A 23,403-nucleotide genomic window follows, 5' to 3' on the forward strand; every position below is an offset into this window, starting at 1 on the left:
AAAGGGAAGTACCAATCATATTGCATATTATGTCAGTCAGTCGTTAGTTGTAGCACTGACTACTATTCTCAAATCTTGTGGCAATGAGACATATAAATAGTGAAAACTATATAAAAAGGATCAAGAGCTCCCCACCACATACCAAATGCTAGTGGATGGCAAGAAAGTTCCATATTTCCACCTCTAGGACAAATTATTATGTTACTTGAGCCACCTTTGTGTTCCTTCAAGAAAGCATGCCAACTTGATTTGGCAGGTACACTACAGTTGGGTTGTTAGACACTTTAGTGTAGAGAAAAATGTGGTCGCACTACAAAAGTATTTTTATTGGCCAAAACTCCTGTAGGGTTTTGGAAAAGATATCAAATACTACACTGCTTGTACTATCGCCAAGCCAACCATGAAAAAGGAAGACATGTACACTCCTCTTCCTACACCCATCTAACGTTGGGAATCCATCTCTATTGACTATCTATCTGGCCTCCCTTCTACCAAGCATGGTAATAGCTATTTATTTGTGGTTGTAGATAAATTTTATAGGATGGCTATGTTAGCGACTGACAAGAAGAGTTTCACAGCAAAGGAAACTACAAAAATCTTCCTTGAATGGGCGTGGGTACATTTTGGGATCTCTCATACCATTATATAAGATCGATATAGCAAGTTCGTAAGCATATTTTTGTCAAGCCTATGGACAATATTGGACACCAAGCCCACTAAGTTGCCTACATTCCATCGCTAGACTGATGGCCAGACAAAGATTGTAAACAAGATGATAGCCACTAGTACAAAATGACTAATTATTTACTAAAAAAACAACTGAAATTTGCATATAAACGACCATTTTTTGGTCGAGGACCAATAGTAGCTAATTTACAGTATCTTATAACACGACCAACTTTTAGTCATTTTTAGCTTAGTCATTAATTGGCTTCCTCAATTTTACCATCTAGTAGTATATTTAGTCATAAGTTTGGTCATAAATTTTTCATTGGTTTAGTCATTAATTGTCGCAATTAATGACTAAATATTAAAAAAATATATTACTATATGAATCCTCTAGAAAGCCAATTAATGACCAAAGAAATATGACCAAAATGTTGGTCATGTTGTAAGATATTTTAAATTAACTATTAATAGGTGTATATATATATATATATGTATGTATGTATGTATGTATGTATGTATGCATGCATGCATGCATGCATGCATGCATGCATACATACATACATACATACATACATACATACACACACACATATATATATATATATATATATATATATATATATATATATATATATATATATATATATATATATATGCAAATTTTAGTAATCATTTGAAATCAATTAATGACTAAAGAAGTATGACTAAATTTTAGTCGTGTTATAAGACACTATAAATTAACTACTACTAGTCATATATATGCAAAATTTAGTCATCATTTTAATTAAAAATGTATCATTTGCACTAGTCATTTATCTTTTTTTGGTATTTTCAAATTCATTATACAAACGACTAATTTAGTAGTTTCTATTCATTTCATTTAATTTCATTCATAATCATTGTAAGCAACTAATTTAGTTATATATTCATTTTATTTGTGTTCATCATTAATTAACATAAACTACTAATCTATCATTTTTAGATTGATTTTATGTGTTCATTATTAATCAACATAAATTAATTAGTATGATTTTGCGACTAAATTTTAAAATAATTCCATATAGTGTGCATGTTTATCTAATATGGTAACACAAATTTACATATGTTAATTACAAGACTAAATAATATCAAGTGCAAATAAAAATAGGTTCAACATATAAAATATCAGTGGGACTACAATTTACACATGAAATATTGTTTAATCATTTCAAAACATTATCGATGTGTTTCCAAAGAATTGCAAGTGAGTTCACCAACTTTGAAGGCTTGACCATCAGTCTCTGTGAGTGTGTCTTATGCAAGATATTTGCTCTAAGGGTATCACTAGACAAATTCTCTTCTCTCTCTCATTTTACATTTGTCGCTCTAGTGTTATTGTTCTCCTCTTTCTTCAATTGCTACTTCTTACCATCAATATTGAGTTCCTCTCCTGAAAATTAAAGAAGATACAATGCAGAGTATAAGACATGAAAGACGATGAATACTTGAATATAAAGTAAATTAGACTATAAAATATTTATACGACATATACCTCAACATTCGATAATGGCCACTATGCGACTAGATGACTTGTATAAACAAAGAAAATAAAATGTCATGATAGAAAATAACACCTTAGGAACTTAGTATTCAACGTTCAACAAAACCTTAGGCAAAATCATACCAACTAAGTTCATGTTAGAAATATCAGGCAATATATAACTTTTGAGAACAAATGAAAAAAAATATCAGTGTAAAAAATATCCTTACTGCTTTTAATAAGAGAGTCACAGTCCTTAAACTTGGATATTCCTTTGCCCATAGTAAAATTTCCTCGCTATTATGACCTATGTTTTTAGGATCATGAGATTGATCCAACATCATATTGGATTGTGGAGACAAAATGATTCAACTTTCCAAGATGACTACCTCACTTGGTTGAATGAAGGTGCTAGCTATGAGTAGTGTCAAAACCTAGGGAAGCAGAACACTAAGGCCTAAGAAAATATATCACGACTTGTCCACTGAAAGAAAAAATTTCAATCCCACAATGGCCTCTAGGAGTACATTTCGTTCGATGGATATCACACCCTGAGAGATGATTGTATAATACAATGAGAAGTGTACATATATTGTCACAATGCCCCTCATAGTCAGACCCTATAGTTGTGTCCTATAATGTTAAATCTGATACTTTGCGATCCATATTGTAAATAAATGTCTTTTGGATTAATCACATCATTAGGATTTGGTCGATGTTTCGAACCAACTAATGTGGTTCATCCTCAAGACAAGGTGAAAAAATCATCCAATCTTCATGTATAAATAACAAGGATGCATCATGGCCCAAGGTTAGTTGATGAAAACTATCTGTTGGAAATTAGTCAAATCAGTAAATAATTTATTTTTATTAGATTTAATTTAGTTATAAATTATTAAATAATCTAAATGGTTGAAAAATAGATGTTATGAGTACTAATAATAGTAATAAATATATTGATAAGAAAATTAATCAGCTGGTTTAAGAATAATTTGTTAATAAAAATAGTGTTTATTAAATAATAATAAAGCTATAAGTTATGGATACTAGCAAAAGTTGTTATGCAATATTAATCGGCGGGGTTAAGAATAATTTATTAATAGAAATATTGTTTATTAAATAATGATAAAGTTATAAGTTATAGATACTAGAAAAAGTTGTTAATTATAGATTATGAATATCAGATAATTATTAGTTTGAATAATTAGTCTGAAATGGTGTTTTTAGTATTCCTGTATACATGAAAATATTCAGAAAAAAAAATGTACTTTTTGTGACTAGTCAATTTTGAGTGAATCTAAATACACAAGAAATTATGGTGTCTTGGTGTTTCTCTAGCAGTTATCCGCTCATTGCACCAATTTCTCCCATGTCCTCTACTTATTTTGGTGAATTCCTCTTTGATGATGTTGAATGCTAATGCAATGGACATTTATCCTCGATGTTTTTCTGAACCAATGGGAATCTCCACAAGTAACAACCAAAAATTAGCCTCAAATATACTATTGGGGGCCAAAATGCAATAATTATATGACAAGCCAAAAAAAATTGCACACTAATCACCTTCCCTTTAATATTGATGAATAATTTCTATGCATGATCATGTAATACTAAAATGTCAAGTAGGGACATTTAAAGTTAGTCATTGATCAATATCACCTTTGAGAGTGCTTACTAGTTAATACTTCCTATTACACACAATAGATCACCAACTTCAAGGATAGCAATATAAACACAACACAAATGAAATTAAAAGAAATTATAGGAAGTCAAATGTGACTAATCTTGAGTCAAGAAAATACCAAGCCCTTCACATTAGCAAGGAATTCTTAGGAACTAAAACAGAAAATCCTTCCATTGCATCATTTTTACCTTTTCTTTAGTTTCTTTAATTGAGAATATAACTTTCAGAAGAAAAAAAAATTCATTGAAAAGGTCTCAAAATCCTAACAAATTTTCAAGTGATTGTCGTATCAATTAAACAGAAAGGAAATCATTTGATATGCTTGTAACTTGCGGAATATATTGAAGAATATGAAGCTTTCTCATCCCTTTTTCCTAATAAAATTGTAATCTGTGGGTTCCAATCAAGTAATCAATTTCCCTCCAAGGTCGTTAAGAGATCACTTTGGAGAATGACTTCTAAAAGCATGGGGATAGTAGAAATGGAATTAGCTAGGAGGAAAATGAAGCACCTTAGTGGGTGATCCAAAATATTTGAATGCAACTGAAAATGAATTTATACACCCTCCACACATTTCAAAACAAAAACCATTCAGCTGCATCTCATATATTTTCCATCTTTCTATAATATGTAATTCTTTGAGAAAGAATAGAGCGTTCATAAATATTGTCATGAAAGAGGAATCTTCATAATCGTAATAAGTTGGGCTCTAACAAATAAAAAATTTCATGTATTTAATAAATCTTACATTGTATATTTTAGTGATTAAAATGAAAACTTTATTTTTGAGACAAACATAGATAAATTCAAGGGTACATACATGTTTTCTTATCTGAGACAAAATTTGAACACATTCTGAGATTACATAGAAATATAATGATATGATTTACCTGTAGGACATGAGAAAGCTATCTATATCTAGCACCCATCACTAGATAATAGTGTTATTTAGACACCATCTCATGGCATTAGAATCAGGTAGATAGATGGTGTTATAGAGGTACCTTGGAACATCTATTCAACACTACCTTCAAGCTTCAAATTTATCAATTGATTGACTTTAGTAGAAAATTCTAGTGGGATTTCATTAAATACAACCTGACAAAAGCCATTTATGATAGTTGTCATTTCCTTCTCTAAATCTATCCCCCTCTGGAAATAGAATAACTGGTATTCCTTAGTTTTTGAGGTACTTGCTTCATGTGCTATTGGGTTCTTCATGTTGAAAAGGTTGCAAATATTAGATGTATAATGGAAACAAGCATGCAATTCAAGGTTTCCCCTAAAGTCTCTTGGGTGAATTATATAAACCATCTACTTAAAACATGATATATGGTAGTAATAAAAACCTACCCAAGATCCCACTCAAGAATTCAAAATGTTGCAAATATGAGATGTCTTAAACAATATCAACTATTTAATTGCATAATCACACTAAAATAGACAAATCTTTAAAATGTTGAAACGTGTGAAAAAAATGGAGTTGGAATATTATAGTTACGTCAAGGTAGATATAGCTACGTGAAATGTAACTTCTATATAACATTCTAAATATCATTTTTCAGCCATTTAAGAGACTAATTTTTTCTATCTTCAGTTATTTACTTAATAGTCCCCCAAAAATAGCATTGAATTAGTTCTTCACCAACCAAGGGGAAATTTTAAACGAGTGTGTGAAAATGCTTACTCATTCCCCTGCCATATTTATGATATTTTATTTGTGTGTGGATTTAAGCTAGTGTAAAGTAACTTCTACATATTTAATAATTTAAATGTAAAAAATTTCCCAAATTGAAGTTATACAATTAACATATGCACAATAAGATATAATATGCATGAGTTATAAGTAATATGACGTTTACATTTTATATCAAGGCAAAATTTTTCTCATCTCATTAACTCTTATCTTATATTTGGTGATGGATATAGCCTTTAAAAATATGAGCCGTCATTGTCATATCTTATATTTAATGATGGATATAGCTTTTAAAAGCATCAACCTTGTTTGTTATTTTATCTATGGTTAATTTAAATGGAAGTGCTCATAATTTTATTCAATATCATCTTCTACAAGTGGAAATAAAATGATGTGGGGGTGGTGTTTCTAGTGATTTTCAAACTTGTCTTAATTACCTAAATTTAGCCTATTTAAAGTAAATAGTTGCACTGACCATCTTATTTTCAAGTCAGTAACTTTGCTTGAGGGCATCTTCATGACATCCACCATCTCTGAAAATTATGAAATATTAGTAGTATCTTGCACTAAATAGACAATGTTTCCATTGAATCTTTTCTTGTGTTTTTTACTCCATGTCAGAAAGAGGGCATCTTCATGAAATCCACCATCTTTGAAAATGATGAAATATTAGTAGTATCTTGCACTAAATAGACAATATTGGCATAGAATATTTTATTGCGTTTTTTTACTCCATGTCACAAATATATTGATATTTTATGATTCTTGGTTTTGATTTCCATGCTAAGGTTGGATTCGTCATGCCTGCTAGGATTTTTAGTTGTGCACACCTCATATTACTCACTTCTAATTGTATAAAAAACAAAGAGTATGCACAACGACATGTAGTGACACGTGGGTGTCTATTTTACTGAATATATGCTTGATTTTTAACCCATTCCAATCCTACCACAATGGAATTAAGAGAGACAATGACACAAGAAGGAATATCAATAAATGAAATTAGAGACTTTAGAATGCAACTCAAATTGTACCTAAATGTAACGATAAGTATTTGTAGCTTCCTGGTCATCAAAGACCATCAAATCACACTGTGAAAAATTCCTTGCATTATGAGAATTGGGTTGCACTTGCACTAATCCTCTGTAGTAGTTCCTTGACTTGCCTATAGATATAATTATAGAAATAATCCTACTCCTACAATTCTTCCCTATATGGATCACCTTTGTCCCCCCTATTGATAGTTATTTTGCAACGCAGCATAATAGAACTCTCCAATTGCACCATTGCCTTTCAAAACAATGCTTGAGTATTTCCATGTGATTGTCGAACAAATCTCTACTCAGGTCCACAAAATCCTTGATTTGTCTCCATGGCACAAACCTCTTTTTGCAATAAAATTATAAATCCCATGTTTGCATTCCTCGTGCCCGACATACCAATTATTTACAGTGGAATACTTTATCGTTGCTCCCTCAGTGCAATAGAGATGTACTATTGTGGCATGGAGATGATTCGTGTCATAAAATGGTGCAGTGCATCCTTTAATATATGTCACAGATTTCTTCTCAGCTCACACAACTCCTCTAATCTACAACAATAAGATTCCTCTCAAACTGCCTAGTATCCATCTCATTCATCCTAAAATAAGTGGATATTTCCATGGGTGACAAAGTGTTCTTGGGGATTTAATAGAAGGAGCTATCACTAAAAAAATAAAAATACAATGCAACATAATAGTTATTTGCAGGAGGAACATCCCTATCAAGCTACTTCCTAAGTAGATCAATATACTCCCAAATTACCTCTTATAATGAACAAAAGATAACCTTAACTGCCTATAGAGTCTACCTATGCATGGTAGCAATGAAAACAATCTAAAAAGCAACCTATAACAATGTTGGTCAATCTCTTCTTCTAGTCAAGGGCATGCCGAACTTTTGAAAAGTATCAAGCAGGCCAGGGTCCACCTCATCCAAGCTTCTCTTCTTCTTCTACTCTATCTCTTTAGGTTCAGAATAATAACAAAGGTCTTAGAAATTGATGGGTGGGTAAAAGTTATCAAACCATTTGGGTTCTTCCATTTTTAATCATTGCCTATAAGGATTGAGTCTAAATTGCAAAATCCATTCATGTTCCTTCTTTTTAGCTAAAATTAACCTAAGCTTTAGAGAGTTGTAAGGTTTAATGGATCTAAGTATATTCTACTCAAAATATAGTAACATGGTTTAAAACTGTAGGCATTGAGATTATAATCTAAGGATGAAACATAAAATATTTTATGTTCATGATTACAAGAAATTTTAATTTCATGTAACAAAGTTTGAGGAAGGTCTAGTATTTGCATCCTACCAAAAAATTTGCTTACATCGCTTGATCCCTTTGAATTTGGGCATGGTAGAGTCCATTACACAAGCAATCAACAACTAAAAAAAGGTGAAAAATAAAAATAAAATTTCATGCATTTTGACCCTAGAAAAGTTAGGGAGGCGTGAACTGATTAGTATAATAAGGACATGTAAGATTCTTACTTGTCCATTGTTTTTTGATGAATTTTTGGCCACAATCAAGATCTGCATTATCATAATCATTAAACCCTTTGTACAATAAGGACATTCAAAATTCTTACTTGTGCAATGTATTTTCATGAATATCATAATCATTAAACCCTTTGTACAATAAGGACATTCAAAATGCTTACTTTTGCATTGTCTTTTCATGAATTGTTGGCCACAATCAAGATCTCCATTATCATAATCATTAAACCATCAACTCTAGATGAAATTTATGCTTTTATCATATAAACCCTCGAAATTGTTTACCCATAAGAGAAAAAATCATCTTTAGTAAAAAGGAAGAAATCTCCAGAGTCGAAATTCATACCCATGTACAAATGGCCAAAATCTCCACGCCCAATAACCTTGCCCTTCCTCCATCTAATCATTGATTCTCTCCTAAGGTGTTTCCCATGCAAACTCCATATAAGGTTTTAATCCCATGAAATCCATAGATCTTCCTCCTTCTAACATTTCCACACACATATCAACAAGGCAAAGAAAAATGCAGTGCTACAATGTGATGTTTTAATTTGTGAATATTTTATTTGAACCTAGCGCTAAAGTAGAAATGAAAAATAAAAGAATTATTTATAGTGGAAAAAACAAAATAAATATTTATAATATAAAATAAAATATATAAATTGCAATTGGGTTAAATGATTTATTTTTAATAAGAATTTGTTATTTTTGCTTAAGACCCTAAATTAAAAAGAAGAATAAGAAGTCAAAAATGATGTTGGGATGATTATAAACATTTAAATATGGACTCAATTAATAATAAAAAGTTACATTAGTAAAAATAATAAAATTCAATTTGTTATATTTTAATTTTGTTATTAACTTGTGAATAAGCTTTGTTACAATACCATGGCCAATACCACAGCTTATCAATACTAGAAGTCCAAAAACCATAACTTATTTCAGAACCCAAATATTTTATAACAATATGACAAGATTCTTAACCGTGAATATTCACCCCTACATTATGATAGATATTATTAACTTGTAAAAAATAGCGTTTGTTATGATACCATGGGTAAATACCATGGATTATCCATACCAGATGCCCAAAAAACATAAATTATTTCACAATCAAACTATTTTATAACAATATGAGAAGATTGTTAACCATTGATATTCACCCATGGATATTATTAACTTGTAAAAATTAACCTGTGTTACAATACCATGGGTTAATACCATGGATTATCAATACCACTTTCCCAAAAATCATAAATTATTTCACAATCAAAACTTTTTTATAACAATAAGACAAGATTGTTAACCATGGACATTCACCCTCACTTTATCATGGATATTAACATGTAAATAGGCTTTGTTACAATACCATGGGCCGATGCCATGGCTTATCAATACCACATGCCAAAAAACCATAAGTCATTTCATAGTAAAAAAAAATTATTTTAATTTAATTTTACAACTTTTTTTTAATTGAATATAAGAGGGAAAATGTTACAATTTGAGATATTTCTAAACCCTCTATCGTCACGACTACTAAAAATATTCCCATAGAAATTAAATTAAGGTTTTAATAAAATTAAGCTAAGATGGATCTATGTCGGTTCTTTATATATACATCTATATATATATATATATATATATATATATATATATATATATATATATATATATATATATATATATAACCGGCATAGATCCATCCAAGGGATGAGAGAAAGAAAATTGACAAATTATAATAGATTAAATATAGTGCATGATTTTTTAAAGTTTTTCATTATATTATTTTTTTGACATGATTGATCCAAAATATATGTTTAATATTTTACAACCAATTAAGTTTTTTTAATCTAGATAATTTCTTAAACATAATACAATGTGATGAGATTCAAGAGAGAGTGATGTGGGAGAAAGGGAGCGAGAGGAAAGGAGAGAGGGAGCGAGAGGAAGGAAGAGAGAGGGGAGAGAGAGGGATGAAAGAACAAAGACATAGAAAGATAGAGGTGGAGAGAGAGAGGGGTGAGAAGGGAGAGATGGAGAGAGAGTGAGGGAGAGAGGAGAGAAGGGAAGAGAAAGAATAGGAGAGAATAGATAAAGGGAGATAAGGGGAAGGGAGATAGATGGAGACATAGAGGTGGAGAAGGACAAGGAGGGGGGTGATAGTGATAGAGTTGGATGGGAGAGAGAGAGAGGGAGAGTGATTTGGGGGAAGAGATAGAGGGAAGTGGCAGATAAGGAATAGAGAGGAGGAGAGAGAGATGGAATTGGAGGGGGTAGGAGCGGGAGGGAACAAGAAAAACATAGAGGGAGAAAGGTGGAGAGAGAGGTGGTGACAAGGGAGTCATAGAGAGAGAGTCAAGGGGAGAGGAGAGTGGGAGGGAATAGAGGGAAGGATATATATCATTAGTAGAAAATGAGCAATTAGTGACCAAGTGACTAAAAAATTTAGTCACCACAACTTTTCCAAGTGAAATACTACCAACAATGAGAAATATTAAGTGACCGAACTAAAAACAACTAACATAAATCACTAGTTTAGTCGTGGGTTTAAGTATGTAACTAGATAATAAGTAATACAACTAAAAATTACTAACATGAATGAATAATTTAGTCTAAGAAAAAAAATACAACTACCTAACAAGTACTATAATAATATGAATCAATTTTTTATACTAGTCATTTTAATTGTGTCAAGCAATCTAAACTTACAAGTGATATGAGATTAAAAGGTTGTTAAATATTGGCTGAAAGCTTATCCTTCCTTAAACAATTCTTCATCCTCACATGGTGTAGAGGTGAGCCAAATTTGCATTACTTATCTCTAATAATTTGTAATTTTAAAAATAATTTTCTTAATAAAAAAATTATTTTATGGATTTAAAAAAAATCTATTCATTGAATCTAATTGGATCTAGTTCCAATTTGAAATTAATTTGAAGGGAAATTTTAATTTTTAAGACTATAATATAAAATAAAAACTACTTTAATTTCATATTAACCAACCTAGATCCATCTTAACTCCGAATCTATAAAGCGTCGAGAGGTGTCCAATCTCTCGTGGTGCAAACTTTATTTTCTAGTTCAAAACTTGAGGAAATGTTTGCACCTTGAGAGATTGGATCCCTCTCGGCACTTGATATTTATAGGATTAATATGGATATAGATTGGTTACATAATACTATAAAATATCTATATTTATAGTTGTGTGTATTTATTATTCCCTCTCTATATCTCACCCCCCAAACATACACACACACTCTCTCCCTCTCTTCCCCTTCTATCCCTCTATATCTATATCATTCTCTCTATTCCCTCCTGCTTTCCTCTCTCCCTCACGCTCTCTCCATGACTCCCTTGTCACCCCCTCTCTCTCTCTGCCTTTATCCCTCTATGTTTTTTTTGTTCCCTCCCTCTCCTACCCCCTCCAATTCCATCTCTCTCTCCTCATCTCTATCTTCCTTCCTCTCTATCCCTTATCTCCCACCTCCCTCTATCTCCCCCCCAAATCACTCTACCTCTCTCTCTCTCTTTCTTCTGTTCAACTCTATCACTATCTCCCCTCCTCCCTTTCCTTCTCCATATCTATGTCTCCATGTCTCTCCCTTCCCCTTCTCTCCCTATCTCTATCCTCTCCTCTTCTTTCTCTTCCCTCCTCTCCTCTCTCCCTCACTCTCTCTCCATCTATCCCTTCTCACTCCTCCCTCTCTCCACCTCTATATCTCTATGTCTTTGTCCTTTCCTCCCTCTCTCTCCCACTCCAACTCCATCTCTACCTCTCTCTCCTCTCTCTTCCTTCCTCTTTCTCCCTCTCTCCACCTCACTCTCTCTCCCCCCATCATTCTCTATTTCTCTCTCTCTCTCTCTATCCTACAACTTTTTCACTATCTCCCTCCCTCTCTCTACCCCCTCACCAACTCTCTCTTAAATTTGATCACATTGTATTGTGTTTAATAAATTATCTAAATTAAAAAAAAATTTAATTGGTTGTAAAATATTAAACCTATATTCTGGATCAATCATTGCAAAGAAAATAAAATAATGAAAAAATTTTAAAAATCATGTACTATACCTAATATATTATAATTATTCAATTTTCTTGCTCTCATTCCTTCGATCCTTAGCTAATATGGATCTATGCCGATTCTTTATCTCTCTATTCAATTTTCTTTCTCTCATCCCTTGGATCCTTAGCTAATATGGATCTATGTTGGTTCTCTCTCTCTCTCTCTCTCTCTCTCTCTCTCTCTCTCTCTCTCTCTCTCTCTATATATATATATATATATATTTGCTTAATTTTATTAAAATGTTAATTTAATTTATATGAGAATATTTTTAGTAGTCGTGGCGATAGATGTTTTAGATATATCTCAAATTGTAACATTTTCCATTTTTGATTCAAATAAAACAATGCTAGATCTAAGACTTTTGTGATCCATAATATAGATATAAGTATTTCAAATTAATCACATAGTTAGGATTTGGTCAACGTTTCGAACCCACTAATGTTGTTCATGGTCAGGACCAACTAAAATAAAATAAATTTACTATGAAATAAGTTATGGCTTTTTGGCATGTGGTATTGGTAAGCAATGGTATTGTGGGTATAGATATATCTCAAATTTTAGCATTTTCCCTTTTAGATTAATTTAAAATAAAATATTTTTACTATGAAATAAGTTATGTTTTTTGGAATGTGGTATTGATAATCCATGGTATTGGCCCATGGTATTGTAACAAAGCCCATTTACAAGTTAGTATCCATGGTAAAGTGAGGGTGAATATCCATGGTTAACAATCTTGTCATATTGTTATAAAATATTTTGATTTGGAAATAATTTATGTTTTTTTGGGCATGTGGTATAGATAATCCATTGTATTGACCCATGGTATTGTAAAAAAGGCTATTTTTTACAAGTTAATAATATCCACCGAATGTCATGCACAGTTAAGAATTTTGTCGTATTGTTATAAAATATTTTGGTTGTGAAATAAGTTATGGTATTGGCCCATGGTATTGTAACAAAGCCTATTCACAAGTTAATAACAAAATCAAAATATAAAAAAATGAATTTTATTATTTTTATTATTAATTGAGGTCATATTTAAATGTTTACATTCATCCCAATATCATTTTTATCTTCTTCTTCTTTTTAATATAGCGTCTTATGTAAAAATAACAAATTCTTATTAAAAATAAATCATTTAACCCAATTGAAATTTATATATTTTATTTTATATTATAAATATTTCTTTTCTTTTTCTTTTCCAATTTAGCGTTGGGTTGAAATAATAAAATATTCACAGATTACAACATCAGATTGTAGCAGTGCATTTTTCTCTACCTTGTCTATATCTGTGTGGAAATACTAGATGAAGGAAGACCATCAATGTGCTCTATGGATTTCATGGGATTCTAACCACAAATGGAGTTTGCATGGGAAACACCATAGGAGAGCATCAACGATTAGATGGAGGAAGGGTAAGGTCATTGGTCATGGAGATTTTTGTAGTTTGTACATGGGTATGAATTTGGACTCTCGAGAGTTTTTCCTTTTTACTAAAGATGAATTTTGTTCGTATGGCTAAACAATTTCGAGGGTTTATATGATAAAAGCTTAAATTTTATTTAGTGTTGAGGGTTTAATGATTATGGTAATGAAGATCTTTATTGTAGCCAACAATTCATCAAAAGAAAATGCACAAGTAATAATTTTGCATGTCCTTATTGTACAAAGGGTTTAATGATTATGATAATGAAGATCTTGATTGTGGCCAATAATTAATCAAAAGACAATGGACATAGAAGAATTTTGCATGTCCTTATTGTACAGATCAGTTCGCTCCTCCCTAACTTTTCTAGGGTCAAAATGCATGATTTTTTTTGTTTTCACCTTTTTTTTAGTGGTTGATTGTTTATTGTAATGGACTCTAGCATTCCCAAATTCAAACGGCTTGAGTGATGCAATAAAATTTTCTAGTAGGATGCAAATGCTAGACCTTTTTCAAACTTTGTTACATGAAATTAAAATTTCTTGTAATCATGAACATAAAATCTTTTCTCTTTCATCTTTAGATTTTGATCTCAATGCCTACATTTTTAAACCATGTTACTATATTTTAAGTAGAATATATTTAGATCCATTAAACCTTACAACTCTCAAAATCTTAGGTTAATTTCAGCTAAAAAGAAGGAAATGGAATGGCTTTTGCAATTTATATTCAATGCTTACAGACAATGATTAAAAATGGAAGAACCCAAATGGTTTGATAACTTTTACCCACCCATAAATTTCCAAGACCTTTGTTATTATTCTGAACCTAAATAGGGAATGTAGAAGAAGAAGAGGATCCTTGATGAGGTTGACCCTGACCTACTTGATACTTTTCAAAAGTTGGGCATGCCCTTGACTAGAAGAAGAGATTGACCAACATTGTTGTAGATGTTGTTTTTGACAGTTTATTCATTGCTACCATGCATAGGTAGACTCTATAGGAAGTTGAGGTTATCCTTTGTTCGTAATAAGAGGTAATTCGGGAGTATCTTTATCTAGTTAGGAAGTAGATTAGCATGGTTTTTCCTCCTGTTGATAACTATTATGCTGCATTGCATTTTTTTTAGTGATAGCTCCTTTGATTAAATCCCCAAGCACACTTTGTCATCCATGGAAATATCCAATTATTTTATGATGAATGAGATGGAGACTAGTCAGTTTGAGAGGACTCATATTTTTGTAGATGAGAGGAGTTTTGTGACATATATTGATGGATGCACTGCACCAGTTTATGACACCAATCATCTCCATGCCAAAGTAGTGGATCTCTATTGTACCGAGGGAGTAACAATAAAGTATTCCACTATAAATAATTGGTATGTTGGGGACGTGGAATGCAGACGTGGGATTTATAATTTTATTACTGAAAGAGGTTTGTGTGATGGAGACAAATCAAGGATTTCGTGGACCTGAGTAGAGATTGGTTCAACAATCAACTGGAAATACTCAAGAATTATTTTGAAAGGTGATGATTCAATTGGAGAGTTCTATTCTGTTGCCTTGAAAAATAATTATCAATAGGGAACGAAAAATATGATCCATACATTGAATATTTGCAGGAGTAGGATTGTTTCTAAAATTATATCTATAGGCAAGTCAAGGAAATACTACAGAGGATTAATGCAGGTGCAACCAAATTCTCATAACTCAAGGATTTTTTCATAGTGTGATTCGATGCTCATCGATGCCTAGAAAGCTGCAAATACTTATCATTATATTCAAGTACAATTGAGTTGCATTCTAAAGTCTCTAATTTCATTTATTGATAGTCCTTCTTGTGTCCTTGTTTCTCTTAATTTCATTGTGGTAGGTTTGGAATGGGTTAAAAAATCAAGCATATCATTGAGCAAAATAGACACCCACATGTCACTACATGTCATTGTGCATACTCTCTGTGTTTTATACAATTAGAAGTGAGAAATATGTTATGTGCACAACTAAAGATCCTATTAGGCATGATGAATCTAGTCCTAGCATGGAAATGGAAACCAAGAATCATAAAGTATCAATAAATTTGTGACATGGAGTAAAAAAACACAATAAAAGATTCTATGCCAATTTTTTCTATTTAGTGCAAGATACTACTAATATTTCATAATTTTCAGAGATGGTGGATGTCATGAAGATGCCCTCAAGCAAAGTTACTGACTTGAAGATAAGATGGCCAGTGCAACTATTTACTTTAAATAGGCTAAATTTAGGTAATTAAAACAAGTTTGAAAGTCACTAGAAACACCACCACTGCTTATGTTAAATAGCTTGATTTTAAGTAATTAAAACGACATTGAAAATCACTAGAAACACCATCCCCACATCATTTTATTTCTAGTTGTACAAGATCATATTGAATGAAATTATGAGCACTTATATTTAAATTGACCGTACATAAAATAAAAACCAAGGTTGGTGTTTTTAAAAGTTATATCCATCATTAAATATAAGATATGACAAAGATGGCTCATAATTTGAAAGGGTATATCCATCACCAACTATAAGATAAGAGTTAATGAGATGAGAAATTTTTTGTCTTGATATAACATATAAACGCCATATTACTTATAAATCATGCATATTGTATCTTATTGTGCATATGTTAATTGTATAACTTCAGTCTGGGTAATTTTTTGCATTTAAATTGTCAAATATGTAGAAGTTACATTACACTAGCTTAAATCCACATAGAAATAAATTATCAGAAATATGGCAGGGGAATGAGTAAGAATTTTCACACTATTTTAAATTTCCCCCTTGGTTGGTGAAGAGCCAATTCAATGCTATTTTTGGTGGAGTATTAAGTTATTAACCAAAGATAAAAAATATTAGTCCCAAATGACTAAAAAAGGATACTGAGAATGTTATATAGAAGTTACATTTCACGTAACTATATCTACCCTAACTTAACTATAATATTCCAACTCCATTTTTTTATAGAAGTTACATTTACATGTTTTATATAGAAGTTACATTTGACATAGCTATATCTATCGTGACATAACTATAATATTCCAACTCCATTTTTTTCACACTTTTCAACATTTTAAAAATTTGCCTATTTTAGTGTGATTATGCAATTAAATAGTTGATATTATTTAAGAAATCTTATATTTCCAACATTTTGAATTCTAAAGTGGGATATTGGGTAGTTTTTTGTTACTACCATATATCATGTTTTAAGTACATGGTGTTTTATAATTCACCCAAAAGACTTTAGGATCAGCCTTGAATTGCATGCTTTTTTCCATATACATCTAATATTTGCAACCTTTTCCATGTGAAGAACCCAATAGCCCATGTTGAACATGAAGCAAGTACCTCAAAAATTGGGGAATATCAGTTATTCTATTTCCAAATAGGGATAGATCGAGAGAAGAAAACGATAACTATGATAAATGGCTTTTGTCGGGTTGTATTTAATGAAATCCCACTAGAATTTGCTACTAAAGTAAATCAATTGTTGAATTTGAAGCTTGAAGGTAGTGTTGAATAGGTGTTGCAAGGTATCTCTATAACACTATCTATCTACATGATTCTAATGGCATGAGATGGTGTCTCAATAACACTATTGTCCAGTGACAGGTGCTAGATGTAGATAGATTTCTCATGTCCTAGAGGTAAATCGTATCATTATATTTCTATGAAATCTCATAATGTGTTCAAAGTTTGTCTCAGATAATGAAATATGTATCTACTCTTCAATTTATCTATGTTACAATAATATCAAGAATAAATTTGTTATTGCAAATAATTGGGATCTACCATGTAAGGCTACTTTACTACATGGAATTCTTGATTTGTTAGATCCAAACTAGTTAGGGTTGAATTTATTTTTGTTGTAATGAGATTAGGAATAAAATTGTCATTTTAATCATTGAAATCTACCATGGAATATTTATTCACTACGTGAAATTGTTTATTTGTTATAGCCCAACTTATTAGGATTATGAAGAGTCCTCTTTCATGACAATATTTATGAATGCTCTATTCTTGCTCAAATAATTACATATTACTGAAAGGTGGAAAATAAATGAGATGCAATTGAATGGTTTATGTTTTAAAATGTGCGGAGGGAGTATAAAATCTTTTTGAGTTGCATTCAAATATTTTGGAGCACCCACTAAAGTGCTTCATTTTCCTCCTAGTTAATTCCATTGCTACTATCTGAATTCTTCTAGAAGTCCTTCTCCAAAGTGGTCTCTTAACTATCTTGGAGGGAAATTGATTATTTGATTGGAAACCAATGATTATAATTTGATTAGGATCAAGGGATGAGAAAGCTTCATATTCTTCAATATATTCCGCAAGTTAAAAGCATAGTGAATGATTTCCTTTCTGTTTAATTGATATGACAATTACTCGAGCATTTGTTAGGATTTTGAGAGCTTTTTCAATGATTTTTTTTCTTCTAAAAGTTATGTTCTCAATTAAAGAAATTAAAGAAAGGGTGAAAATGATGCAATGGAAGGATCTTTTGTTTTAGTGTCGAAGAATGCCTTGCTAATGTGAAGGGCTTGGTATTTTCTTGACTCAAGATTAGTCACATTTGACTTCCTAGAATTTATTTTAATTTCATTTTTCTTGTCTTTATATTGCTATCCTTGAAGTTGGTGATGTACTCTGTCTGTAATAGGAAGTATTAAATACTAAGAACTCTCAAAGGTGATATTGATGGATGAATGGCTTTAAATGTCCCTACTTGACACTTTAGTATTACATGATCATGCAAAGAAATTATTAATCAATATTAAAGGGAATATGACTAATGTGTAGTGTTTCTTGGCTTGTCATATAATTACTGCATTTTGGACCCAAATAATATATTTGAGGCTACTTTTTGTCTGTTACTTGTGGATTTTCCCTTTGGCTGAGAAAAACATCGAGGATAAATGCCCGCTGCATTGGCATTGGACATCATCAAAGAGGATTTCACCAAAAGAAATAGAGGACATGAGAGCAATTGGTACAATGAGCCGATAACCGTTAGAGAAACACAGAGGCACCATAATTTCTTATGTATTTAGATTCACTTGAAATTAAATAGTCACAAAAGTACCATTTTTGTTCTGAATATTTTCATGTATACATAAATACTAAAAACACAATTTCAGACTAATTATTCAAATTAATAATTATTTGATAGTCATAACTTATAATTAAATAGTACAATATGATTAACATTATAGGACACAACTATAGGCTTTGATTGTGAGGGGCATTGTGACAATATATGTACAATTTTCATTGTATTATAAAATCATCTCTCAAAGTGTGATATCCATCCAACGAAATTGACTCCCAGAGCCCATTATGGGATTGAATTTTTTTCTTTCAGTGGACAAGTGGTGATATATATACTAGGCCTTAGTGTTCTTCCTCCCTAAGGTTTTAAACTACTCACAACTAGCACCTTCATTCAGCCAAGTGAGGTACTGATCTTGTAAAGTTGAATCATTTTGTCTCCACAATCCAATATGATGTTGGATCAATCTCATGATCCTAAAAACATAGGTCAGTGAGGAACATTTACCATGGGAAAAAAAAATCCAACTTTAAGGAACATGACTCTTTTAGAACAAGCAATAAGGATATTTTTTACATTGAATCTTTTCTTTTTTCCATTTGTTTTCACATGTTATCTATTGTCTGATATTCGTAACACGTAACTTAGTTGGTATGATTGTGCCTAAGGTTTTGTTGAAGGTTGAATACTAAGTTCCTAACGTGTTATTTTCTATGGTGACATTTTATTTGATTTGTTTATACAAGTCATCTAGCCATATAGTGGCCACTCTCAAATGTTGAGTTATATCTCATATAAATAGTTTATAGTCTACTTTATTTTATATTCAAGTATTCATTGTCTTTCATGTCTTATACTTTGCATTGTATCTTCTTTCATTTTGAGGAGAGGAACTCAATATTGATCGTAAGAAGCAGTAATCAAAGAAAGAGGAGAACAATAACACTGGAGCCAGAAATGAAAAATGAGAGAGAGAAGAGAATCTGTCTAGTGATACCCTTAGATCCAATATCTTTCATAAGACACAGTCATAGAGATTGATGGTCAAGCCTTTAGAGTTGGTGAATTCACTTGCAATGCTTTGGAAACACTGATAATGTTTTGAAATGATCAAACAATATTTCATGTGTAAATTGTAGTCCAACCGATATTAAGTTGAAAACTCATATTGTAATACTTGATATTTTATATAATAAAATTTATATGGTTGAACTTATTTTTATTTTCACTTGATATTATTTAGGCTTGTAATTAACATATGTAACTTTCCATTATCATATTAGATAAATATGCACATTGTATGACATTTTTTTGAAGTTTAGTAGCAAAATCATACTAATTAATTTATATTGATTAATAATAAACACATAAAATCAATCTAAGACTACTAAATTAGTAGTTTATATTAATTAGTCATGATCACAAATAAAATGAATATATGACTAAATTAATTGTTTATAATGATTATGAATGAAATGAATAGAAACTACTAAATCAATGGCTTATATAATGAATATGAAAATACCAAAAAAAGATAAATGACTATTGCAAATGATATTTTTTTATTAAAATGACGACTAAATTTTTAATATATATTACTATTAGTATCTAATTTATAGTATCTTATAACATGACTAAAATTTAGACATATTTCTTTGGTCATTAATTGTTTATAAATGATTACTAAAATTTACATATATATGACTATTAGTAGCTAATTTACAATATCTTATAACACGACCAACATTTTTGTCGTATTTCTTTGGTAATTAGTTGGTTTTCTCAAGGATTCATGTTGTCATATATTTTGTTGTATATTTATTAATTAATTGTGACAATTAATGACTAAACCAATAAAAAATTAATGACCAAATTTATGACTAAATATACTTCTAGATGGTAAAATTGAGGAAACCAATTAATGACTAAGCTAAAAATTACTAAAAGTTGGCCACGTTATAAGATATTATAAATTTTCTACTATTGGTCGCCGACTAAAAAATGGTCGTTTATATAAAAATTTTAGTTGTTTTCTTCATAACTAATTAGTCATTTTGTACTAGCAGATAGAGAGGGAGAGAATGGAAAGAGAGAAATAGACAGAGAAGGGGAAGAGAGGGAGAGATAGTGTGTATGTTTGGGGGGTGAGATAGAGAGAAGAAATAACAAGGAGAAACAAATACAAATATAGATATTATATAGTATTATATAATTATCCTAGATCCATATTAACCCTATAACTATCAAGTTCCGATAGGGATCCAATCTCTCGAGGTGCAAACATTTCTTCAAGTTTTGCACTAGAAAAAAAAGTTTGCACCTTGAGATATTGGATCCCTCTCGACGCTTGATAAATCTGGGGTTAAGATGGATCTAAGTTGGTTAATATGAAATTAAATTAGTTTTTGTTCAATATTATAGTCTTAAAATTTAAAATTTCTATTCAAATTAACTTCAAATTGTAACTAGATCAAATTAGATTCAATGAATAGATTTTTAAAAAATACATAAAATATCTTTTTTGGTTAAAAAATGTATTTTTAAGATTACAAATTATTAGAGATAAATATTGCAAATTTGGCTCAAATATACACCATTTGAGGTTGAAGAAGTGTTTAATGAAGGATAACCTTTCAACCAATCTTTAAAATCCTTTCAATCCCCTATCACTTGTAAGTTTAGATTGCTTAACATAATTAAGATGACGAACATAAAAAAATCGATTCAGATTATTGTTTTACTTGTTAGGTAGTTGTAATTTTGTTCTTAGACTAAATTAGTCATTCATGTTAGTCATTCTTAGTTGTATTACTTATTATGTAGTAGCATATTTTAACTTGTGACTAAATTAGTTATTTATGTTTATCATTTTTAGTTTGGTCACTTAACACTACAACACAAATGGGGGTTTTAAGACAATATTGAAGAAAACGTTTTTGTAAATTGTCTTAACTCGAGACAAAAGAAAACTTGTGTATTATCTTAAATATTGTCTTTAACCAGGTGTCTCAAATTAAATCGTGTTGAAATTAAATTATCTTAAAATATTGTCTCTATAAATACAATATATAACACAAGCATTTTTGTCTCTCTATAGACATACAATTTCATTTTTGTCTCTCCAAAAGACAATTTCATTTTTTTCTCTTTAGAGACAATAGTTGGGATTAAGGACATATTATCTTTAAAGAGACACTGTCTTTGCTCCTAACTATTGTCTCTCTAGAGACAATAAAAAATTACATTCAAAGATAATACAACATCACTTTTGTCTCTTTAGAGACAATATAAAATAATGAATTTACAAAAATATCTCACCATGGAAATAAACCAATATTAAAAGTATTTAATTAAAAATAAACTACAATATTAATTTATATTCATATTAGGACACAGTGGAATCAAACAACCAACCTCCTGCTTATAAAGTAGGTGCTCTTCCATTAAGATAGCACCCTTTAAAAAATTATGTGAGAGTTATTAAATAGTTAAAATAAAAATACATCCAAATTAAAATCAAAACAACTGAAATTATATCAGTAAATTGAAAATAATACTTTTGAATGGAATGGTTGAAAACACAATAGCTAGATTTACATTAAAGTTGGACACAAAATAATAAAACAATAAAATACCTTGCAACACAAATATGCAAAATACAATAGCTAGATTTACATTAAAGTTGGACCCAAAATAATAAAACAATAAAAATCCCTGCAACACAAATATGCAAAACACAATAGCTAGATTTACACTAAAGTTGGACCCAATAACTTTGAAAATAATATAGGCATGATGATCCTTTATTTTTGGGGGCTCCTTTTCGCTAATGGTGAATAAAAACATCATCAACGTCTAAAACCTAACTCAATATGGAAGAGAATAATACCTACTCTTGCTACTAGGTATTTGGCATCACCATGCCCTTCATGCTAGCTTTCAAATCCATCCAAGTCTCCTCTTGGATATAATCATCCTGCATATTTTCAATGTGAGGAAGGTTCTCATGATCACAACACCTTTGAAAAATGGTTCCCATGAAGCTAGGAATCCATTTAGTGCCATGTTCACTCACTTTAAGGTAACTATTGATAACTATTGACTAGTTTGATTAGGTCATCTCTATGGATCTAAGATTGTTTCACAATATCACCTTCTTATTTATGTTCTCACTCTCCTAGAGGCCCACTAGGGCATAAAACATATCCTTTATTGTTTTCTTCTCGTATACAGAGGGATCAAATGATCCTTTACAACATCTATGATCATCCACTTGGACTTAACTTCCGTCCTCGTGTGCACTGCCAACCACTGCAGATCTATAGGTGAAGGCACGATATCCAAGATATCAACCTTTTAATAAGAGCATAACCCTTAGTTTCTATAACAAAAAAATGAGGCACCATCAAGTATATCCTCGAATCTGAAGCTAGATAACACCATCTTTGAGATCCAATATGCAAACTCCTAGATCTGAAAATTAGTCCTTCAAATAAATATGGAAACCATCTAACTACAACTACTAGTCTATCATTCTGACAATTGTTTAACTATAAATGTTGGAGACTTTAAATTAGAAAAAGAGCTATGATACCATGTAAATTTTTCAAGCCTATGTGATTATTATCCTAATGTTCTCACACTCAATAATTGAAAACAAATTTGATTTAACAGTAGAAAATTAAATTTCTGAACATTTCATGAATCACACAATAGCTGAAAAAATGAA

The 23,403-nt window shown here is 30.8% G+C and overlaps 1 pseudogene; it reads left to right on the forward strand.

The window, feature by feature from the left end:
• LOC149254320 (iron-sulfur cluster assembly SufBD family protein ycf24-like) overlaps nt 1-17,144 on the forward strand; it is a 99,440-nt pseudogene extending 82,296 nt beyond the window's left edge.
• Nucleotides 17,145-23,403: the final 6,259 nt, after the last annotated feature.

The sequence above is a fragment of the Pinus tabuliformis genome, chromosome 7 (genome assembly GCF_031772625.1).
Source record: "Pinus tabuliformis cultivar Carrire ecotype Pingquan chromosome 7, CPIR1, whole genome shotgun sequence".
Classification (NCBI taxonomy): Eukaryota; Viridiplantae; Streptophyta; class Pinopsida; order Pinales; family Pinaceae; genus Pinus; species Pinus tabuliformis.